We start from the raw sequence: 9831 nt of genomic DNA, 5'->3' as shown, positions 1-9831 counted from the left end.
TATAAAGATGCGATTAAGTATTCAGAAAGTATGAGTTGAAGCGCATGGATCAAGAGTTGGATTTGTCCATCCTGGTGACGGATAGATATGCTCTAGGCCCTCTCCGTGGAATATCATCTAATTAGCTTGCAAGCATGTGACAAGGTCACAAGGGATGATATATCACGGTACGAGTAAAGAGTACTTATCGGTAATGAGGTTGAACTAGGTATAGAGATACCGATGATCGAACCTCGGATAAGTAAAGTATCGCGTGACAAAGGGAATCGATATCGTATGTTAATGGTTCATTCAATCACGAAATCATCGTTGAATATGTGAGAACCATTATGGATCTCCAGGTCCCGCTATTGGTTATTGGTCGGAGAGGAGTCTCGATCATGTCTGCATAGTTCACGAACCGTAGGGTGACACACTTAAGGTTCGATGTTGTATAGTAGATATGGAATATGAGATGGAGACCGAATATTGTTCGAAGTCTCGGATGGGATCTAGGATATCACGAGGAGGTCCGGAATGGTCCGGAGAATAAGATTCATATAAGGGAAATCATTTTCTGGGGTTCGGAAAAGTTCGGGAATTTTCCGGTGGAAGACCGAGAAGCTTCTAGAAGGTTCCGGAGGGTCAACCCATGGGCCCACGACCCCGGGAGGGGCCACCTGAGTGAAGGGGGTGCTTCCCAGCCCGAATGGGCCAGGCGCACCAGCCCTCAAGGCCCAGGCCGGCCGAACCCCCTAGGGTTTAGGGGAAACCCTAAATAAGGTAGACTTGGGGGAAGGAAAGTTCTCCCCCCTTGCGCCGGCCCTAGATGGGTTTGGGCTTGGGGGCAACCCTAGCCGCCCCCCACTATATAAAGAGGAAAGGGATGGCCGGCCAAAGCCCCCACCTGAAACCCTAGCCGCCACCTCTCCTCCCTCTTGTTTCTTCCTGTACCGGTTTGGCGAAGCCCTGCAGGAATTTCTCCTCCACCTCCACCACCACGCCGTCGTGCTGCTGGGATTCCGAGTAGATCTACCACCTCCGCTGCCCGCTGGAACGGGGAGAGGAAGGACGTCATCGACACCGTACGTGTGACCGAGTACGGAAGTGCTGCCGGATTGCAACACCGGAACGATCATCTACATCAACCACGAGATCTGACCTCGTTAAGGCTTTGGATCTTTGAGGGTTCGTTTCTCTTCTATCTCGTTGCTCTGATCTCTGATGTCTACGGGAGCTTCTATTCTTGTAGACAGTGTTGGGCCTCCAAGAGCAGAGGTTTGTAGAACAGCAGCAAGTTTCCCTTAAGTGGATCACCCAAGGTTTATCGATCTCGAGGAGGAAGAGGTCAAAGATATCCCTCTCATGCAACCCCGCAACCACAAAGCAAGAAGTCTCTTGTGTCCCCAACACACCTAATAGGTGCACTAGTTCGGCGAAGAGATAGTGAAATACGGGTGGTATGAATAAGTAGTAGCAACGGCACCGTAAAAGTGCTTTGCCCAGGACAGTAAACAAGCAGTAATAGCAGTATTTAGGAACAAGGCCTAGGGATTAGACTTTCACTAGTGGACACTCTCAACATTGATCACATAACAGAATAGATAAATGCATACTCTACACTCTTGTTGGATGATGAACACATTGCGTAGGATTACACGAACCCTCAATGCCGGAGTTAACAAGCTCCACAATAATGCTCATATTTTAGTAACCTTTAGTGTAAGATAGATCAAAAGACTAAACCAAGTACTAACATAGCATGCACACTCGTCACCTTCATGCATATGTAGGAGGAATAGATCACATCAATATTATCATAGCAATAGTTAACTTCGCAATCTACAAGAGATCATGATCATAGCATAAACCAAGTACTAACACGGTGCACACACTCGTCACCTTTGCACACGTGCAGGGAGGAATAAAACTACTTTAATAACATTGCTAGAGTAGCACATAGATAAATTGTGATACAAACACATTGCAATCATAAAGAGATATAAATAAGCACCTCACTATGCCATTCAACAAGTGAATAAGTATTCTGTGAAATATAGCCTAAGAGACCCACACGGTGCACACACTGTCACCTTTACACACGTGGGACAAGGAGTCTCCGGAGATCACATAAGTAAAACTCACTTGACTAGCATAATGACATCTAGATTACAAGCATCATAATATGAATCTCAATCATGTAAGGCAGCTCATGAGATTATTGTATTGAAGCACATAGGAGAGAGATGAACCACATAGCTACCGGCACAGCCCCGAGCCTCGATGGAGAACTACTCCCTCTTCATGGGAGCAAGCAGCGGTGATGAAGATGGCGGTGGAGATGGCAGCGGTGTCGATGGAGAAGCCTTCCGGGGCACTTCCCCGCTCCGGCGAGGTGCCGGAACGGAGACTCCTGTCCCCCGCATCTTGGCTTCGCGATGGCGACGGCTCCGGAAGGTTTTCCGTATCGTGGTTCTTCGCCTCGGGGTTTTCGCGACGGAGGCTTTATATAGGCGAAGAGGCGGCGCAGGAGGGTCGAAGGGGTGGCCACACCATAGGCCGGCGCGGCCGGGGCCCGAGCCGCGCCACCCTATCATCTCGGGCCCACAGGGCCCCCTCCGGCGGCTCTCGGGTGTTCCGGATGCTTCCGGTGAAAATAGGAACCCGGGTCTTGATTTCGTCCGATTCCGAGAATATTTCGTTACTAGGATTTCGAAACCAAAAACAGCAGAAAACAACAACCGGCACTTCGGCATCTTGTTAATAGGTTAGTTCCGTAAAATGCACGAATATGACATAAAGTGTGCATAAAACATGTAGGTATCATCAATAATATGGCATAGAACATAAGAAATTATCGATACGTCGGAGACGTATCAAGCATCCCCAAGCTTAGTTCTGCTCGTCCCGAGCAGGTAAAACGATAACAAAGATAATTTCTGAAGTGATATGCCATCATAACCTTGATCATACTATTTGTAAACATATGTAGTGGATGCAGCGATCAAAACAATGGTAATGACATGAGTAAACAAGTGAATCATAAAGCAAAGACTTTTCATGAATAGTACTTCAAGACAAGCATCAATAAGTCTTGCATAAGAGTTAACTCATAAAGCAATAAATCAAAGTAAAGGTATTGAAGCAACACAAAGGAAGATTAAGTTTCAGCGGTTGCTTTCAACTTGTAACATGTATATCTCATGGATAATTGTCAACATAGAGTAATATAACAAGTGCAATATGCAAATATGTAGGAATCAATGCACAGTTCACACAAGTGTTTGCTTCTTGAGGTGGAGAGAGATAGGTGAACTGACTCATCATAAAAGTAAAAAGAATGGTCCTTCAAAGAGGAAAGCATCGATTGCTATATTTGTGCTAGAGCTTTGGTTTTGAAAACATAAAGAGAGCATAAAAGTAAAATTTTGAGAGGTGTTTGTTGTTGTCAACGAATGGTAGTGGGCACTATAACTACCTCATCAACCAGACTTTCAAGAGCGGCTCCCATGAAGGACGTTATCTCTACCAGCAAGGTAGATCATCCCTCTTCTCTTTTGTTTACACATGTACTTTAGTTTAGTTTTTCTTTATTTATGGATGACACTCCTCCCAACCTTTTGCTTACACAAGCCATGGCTAACCAAATCCTCGAGTGCCTTCCAACATTCACATACCATGGAGGAGTGTCTATTTGCAAAATTAAGTTGCTTATCGATGAATCGAGCAAAACATGTGAAGAGAATTATTAATGCAAGTTAATTAATCGGGTCGGGAACCCCATTGCCAGCTCTTTTTGCAAAATTATTGGATAAGCAGATGAGCCACTAGTCCATTGGTGAAAGTCTGTCAGAAGTAAATGACAAGATCGAAAGATAAAACACCACATACTTCCTCATGAGCTATAAAACATTGACACAAATCAGAGGTGATAAATTTTGAATTATTTAAAGGTAGCACTCAAGCAATTTACTTTGGAATGGCGGAGAAATACCATGTAGTAGGTAGGTATGGTGGACACAAATGGCATAGTAGTTGGCTCAAGTATTTTGGATGCATGAGAAATATTCCCTCTCGATACAAGGTTTAGGCTAGCAAGGTTATTTGAAACAAACACAAGGATGAACGGTACAGCAAAACTCACATAAAAGACATATGGTAAACATTATAAGACTCCATACCGTCTTCCTTGTTGTTCAAAACTCAATACTAGATGTTATCTAGACTCTAGAGAAACCAAATATGCAAACCAAATTAGCAAGCTCTAAGTATTTCTTCATTAATGGGTGCAAAGTATATGATGCAAGAGCTTAAACATGAGCACAACAATTGCCAAGTATCAAATTATCCAAGACATTTTAGAGTTACTACATGTATCATTTTCCAATTCCAACCATATAATAATTTAACGAAGATGAAACTTCGCCATGAATACTATGAGTAGAGCCTACAGCGGAGCGTGTCTCTCTCCCATAAAGTGAATGCTAGGATCCATTTTATTCAAACAAAACAAAAAACAAAAACAAACCAACGCTCCAAGTAAAGTACATAAGATGTGACGGAATAAAAATATAGTTTCGGGGAGGAACTCGATAATGTTGTCGATGAAGAAGGGGATGCCTTGGGCATCCCCAAGCTTAGACGCTTGAGTCTTCTTAGAATATGCAGGGGTGAACCACCGGGGCATCCCCAAGCTTAGAGCTTTCACTCTCCTTGATCATAGTATATCATACTCCTCTCTTGACCCTTGAAAACTTCCTCCACACCAAACTCGAAACAAACTCATTAGAGGGTTAGTGCATAATCAAAAACTCACATGTTCAGAGGTGACACAATCATTCTTAACACTTCGGACATTGCTCAAAGCTACTTGGAAGGTAATGGAACAAAGAAATCCACCCAACACAAGCGAAAGAAGCAATGCGAAATAAAAGGCAGAATCTGTCAAAACAGAACGATCCGTAAAGACGAATTTTAAAAGGGCACCATACTTGCTCAAATGAAAATGCCCAAATTGAATGAAAGTTGCGTACATATCTGAGGATCACTCACGTAAATTGGCATAATTTTCTGAGTTACCTACAGAGAATTAGACCCAGATTCGTGACAGCAAAGAAATCTGGAACTGCGCAAGTAATCCAAATCTAGTACTTACTTTACTATCAAAGACTTTACTTGGCACAACAAAACACAAAACTAAGATAAGGAGAGGTTGCTACAGTAGTAAACAACTTCCAAGACACAAATATAAAACAAAGTATTGTATCAAAATAACACATGGGTTATCTTCCAAGAAGTTCTTTCTTTATGGCCGTTAAGATGGGCTCATCAGTTTTAATGATGCACTCGCAAGAAATAGTATTTGAAGCAAAAGAGAGCATCAAGAAGCAAATCCAAAACACATTTAAGTCTAACATGCTTCCTATGAAAAGGAGTCTTGTACACAAATGAATTCATGAAGAACAAAGTGACAAGCATAAGAGGATAAAACACGAGTAACTTCAAGATTCTCAACATAAAGAGGGGAAACTTAATATTATTGAAATGCATATAACCATATTTCCCTCTCTCATAATAACTTTTAGTAGCATCATTGATGAAATCCACAATATACCCATCACTTAAAACATTCTTATCATGGTTCATATGCATAGAAGTATCATTAAATTTGGCATAAGAAGAGTTATTCTCATTAATAATAATTGGAGTAAGATTATTATCAAGAATTTGAACATGGTAAACAAATTGCATATTAAGGGAATTGTTTTTGGTAATCCAATCATGACTATGACAAGTTTCATAAGGATAGTTAGAACCTATATCATAGCATTCTTTATAATAATCATCAGAGATCGGGGGCACGAGTGTCATCATAGGAAATAGAATAGTTATCTTTCACAGTCGGTTTATCTGTGTCCACACCATCATTGTTATTAGAAGGAGATGTATCAAGAACATAATGACCAGTAGCTAAAGGATTTTCAAACACCTCTTCCCCAAGCTTAGAGCTTTCTATATCATTATGGGAGGAAGCATGAATAGTACCGACACTATGGCAATTATTATCATCATTTTCAGAATTAGTTTCCCGGAGATTTGTAATATCAAAAGTAGTGTGCTCATTCAAATCATGATCGCTAATGTATGTAAAGGGCATAGGAAGATCATCGTATTCAGATTCATTGTCACAATAATCATTAGGAGCAACATACTTACGGTTACCTAGCGTTATCTCATTCACGCGGGGATACGCCGTTACCTCTTTCTTTTTATTCTCCTTCTTCTTCGTTCCCTTCTCCTTCTTCTTCTCTTCCTTCTCCTCGTCCCTTTTTTAGGAGGAAGAGGCTTGAAGGGTGGCTTGTCCGCATAACCTGATTTACTTTCGAAACAATAGAAGAAACTTGGGAGGATCCCTCCTTTTCATTAATTAGTTGAAAACACACGACGGTCCTATCATATTTTGGCAAGGTGTCATCTTCTAAATTATTTTGTATGTAAGTATTTGTATGGCTATTATCAATGCAATAAGAAAAACACCCATGCAGGACATCATCAACATCGAGATCACTCATATGTAACGAAGAGATTTTTCTCGACAGTTCTTCACACCCCAAAAATAAAGTAAGTTCATCATGCTGATTAGGAGTAATTTCATCATCACAATACAAATTTGCAGCACTCATTGGGTTCAAATTATCATTGGGGGAGCATTGAAAATTAAAATGACCCACTTCATGGCAAATTTCACAAATAAAAGGATAGAGGGCACAAACTTTTTTACCAAGATCATCTAGAGCCCTAAACCACTTTCTAGTTTTTTCATTAGCATGATGGATACAATATTCATCTTTGATTTGATTAATTCCACAAGGTCTATGTATTCCACAAAAATTAACATGCTTATAGGAAATAACATTCTTAGGAGTTTGAGCATGCTCATTACAATAATTAACAACAATTTCATTCTTCATACAAGCCTCTTTAAAAGGTTCATGATACTTATCAAAATTCTTTTTAGGCAATTCAAAATGAGAAGCAAAGGCTTTATAAAGATTTGCAGCAACTTGAGAGTCAAGACCATAAGTAGCACTCATATTTCGAAATTTATCGGTATCCATAAAAGTTTCAATGCATTCATAATCATAATTTATACCCGACTCTTTACCTTTGTCGTTCTCCCAATCTTCGACGTTCTCCTTAATCCGATCAAGAAGGTCCCTTTTAAACTCTTCTTTGTTGCGCGTGAATGATCCGGAACAAGTAGCATCCAAGCAAGGTCTTGTCTTGAAAAGAAAGTCTTGCATAGAAATTATCAATAATGATATTACCTGGAAGCTCATGATTGGGGCATTTGAGCATTAAAGAATTCAATCTCTCCCATGCTTGAGCAATACTCTCTCCATCATGAGGCCATAAATTATATATTCGGTTTCGGTCTTTGTGAATTTCACTTGGAGGATAGAATTTAGAATAAAATAGATGCACAATATCCTTCCAATCAAGAGAATGCTCATCCTTCGGCAGTTTATGCCAATGCGCCGCTTTACCGTACAACGACATAGAGAATAATTTCTTCTTCACTTCATCCATAGAGATACCTGCACACTTGAATAACCCGCATAATTCATGCAAAAACAGTAAATGATCTCCAGGATGCACAGTTCCATCCCCTTCATAGCGGTTATCCATAACACATTCAATAATTTTCATAGGAATTTTATATGGAATACTTTCAGTAGGTGCATTTAAAATATCACAAGCATCATTAGAGTTATCGCATATGGGAGATAAAGTATTATCAGAGCAAATTTTCTCCCCTAAAGATGGGAAGCTAAAAAGATCATGAAAACCAGCTTCCCCAAGCTTAGACTTCTCCATAGCATTAGCAGTAATTGCATTCATACTAATAACATCGCTACTAGCATGCAAATAAGGTTCCATTGGTTTTTTAATGTTCACACCAAACAATTCTAAATCAGGAAAAAGATTAAAAGCTCACTAAATTTTTTGTTGTTTTCCATTATGCCTAACTAGTGAAAATAAAAACAAGAAACAAAAAGATGCAATTGCAGGATCTAAAGGAAATAGCTTCGAGCACACACACAACGGCGCCGTGAAAAGTACCGTTACACCGGAACCGGAGTATGAGTGCCTTTTTACCTTTCCTCCCTGCAACGGCGCCGTGAAAAGTGCTTGATGTCTACGGGAGCTTCTATTCTTGTAGACAGTGTTGGGCCTCCAAGAGCGAGAGGTTTGTAGAATAGCAGCAAGTTTCCCTTAAGTGGATCACCCAAGGTTTATCGATCTCGGGGAGGAAGAGGTCAAAGATATCCCTGTCATGCAACCTCGCAACCACAAAGCAAGAAGTCTCTTGTGTCCCCAACACACCTAATAGGTGCACTAGTTCGGCGAAGAGATAGTGAAATACAGGTGGTATGAATAAGTAGTAGCAACGGCACCAGAAAAGTGCTTTGCCCAGGACAGTAAACAAGCAGTAATAGCAGTATTTAGGAACAAGGCCTAGGGATTAGACTTTCACTAGTGGACACTCTCAACATTGATCACATAACAGAATAGATAAATGCATACTCTACACTCTTGTTGGATGATGAACACATTGCGTAGGATTACACGAACCCTCAATGCCGGAGTTAACAAGCTCCACAATAATGCTCATATTTTAGTAACCTTTAGTGTAAGATAGATCAAAAGACTAAACCAAGTACTAACATAGCATGCACACTCGTCACCTTCATGCATATGTAGGAGGAATAGATCACATCAATATTATCATAGCAATAGTTAACTTCGCAATCTACAAGAGATCATGATCATAGCATAAACCAAGTACTAACACGGTGCACACACTGCCACCTTTGCACACGTGCAGGAGGAATAAAACTACTTTAATAACATTGCTAGAGTAGCACATAGATAAATTGTGATACAAACACATTGCAATCATAAAGAGATATAAATAAGCACCTCACTATGCCATTCAACGATGAATAAGTATTCTGTGAAATATAGCCTAAGAGACCCACACGGTGCACACACCGTCACCTTTACACACGTGGGACAAGGAGTCTCCGGAGATCACATAAGTAAAACTCACTTGACTAGCATAATGACATCTAGATTACAAACATCATCATATGAATCTCAATCATGTAAGGCAGCTCATGAGATTATTGTATTGAAGCACATAGGAGAGAGATGAACCACATAGCTACCGGTACAGCCCCGAGCCTCGATGGAGAACTACTCCTCTTCATGGGAGCAGCGAGCGGTGATGAAGATGGCGGTGGAGATGGCAGCGGTGTCGATGGAGAAGCCTTCCGGGGGCACTTCCCCGCTCCGGCAGGGTGCCGGAACGAGACTCCTGTCCCCGCGATCTTGGCTTCGCGATGGCGGCGGCTCCGGAAGGTTTTCCGTATCGTGGTTCTTCGCCTCGTGGTTTTCGCGACGGAGGCTTTATATAGGCGAAGAGGCGGCGCAGGAGGGTCGAAGGGGTGGCCACACCATAGGCCGGCGCGGCCGGGGCCCAGGCCGCGCCACCTATCATCCGGGGCCCACGGGCCCCCTCCGGCGGCTCTCGGTGTTCTGGATGCTTCCGGTGAAAATAGGAACCCGGGTCTTGATTTCGTCCGATTCCGAGAATATTTCGTTACTAGGATTTCTGAAACCAAAAACAGCAGTAACAACAGAATCGGCACTTCGGCATCTTGTTAATAGGTTAGTTCCGTAAAATGCACGAATATGACATAAAGTGTGCATAAAACATGTAGGTATCATCAATAATATGGCATAGAACATAAGAAATTATCGATACGTCGGAGACGTATCAATCTC

The sequence above is a fragment of the Lolium rigidum genome, chromosome 7 (genome assembly GCF_022539505.1).
Source record: "Lolium rigidum isolate FL_2022 chromosome 7, APGP_CSIRO_Lrig_0.1, whole genome shotgun sequence".
NCBI classification, from domain to species: Eukaryota; Viridiplantae; Streptophyta; class Magnoliopsida; order Poales; family Poaceae; genus Lolium; species Lolium rigidum.
Note: the sequence above shows the minus strand (reverse complement) of the source record.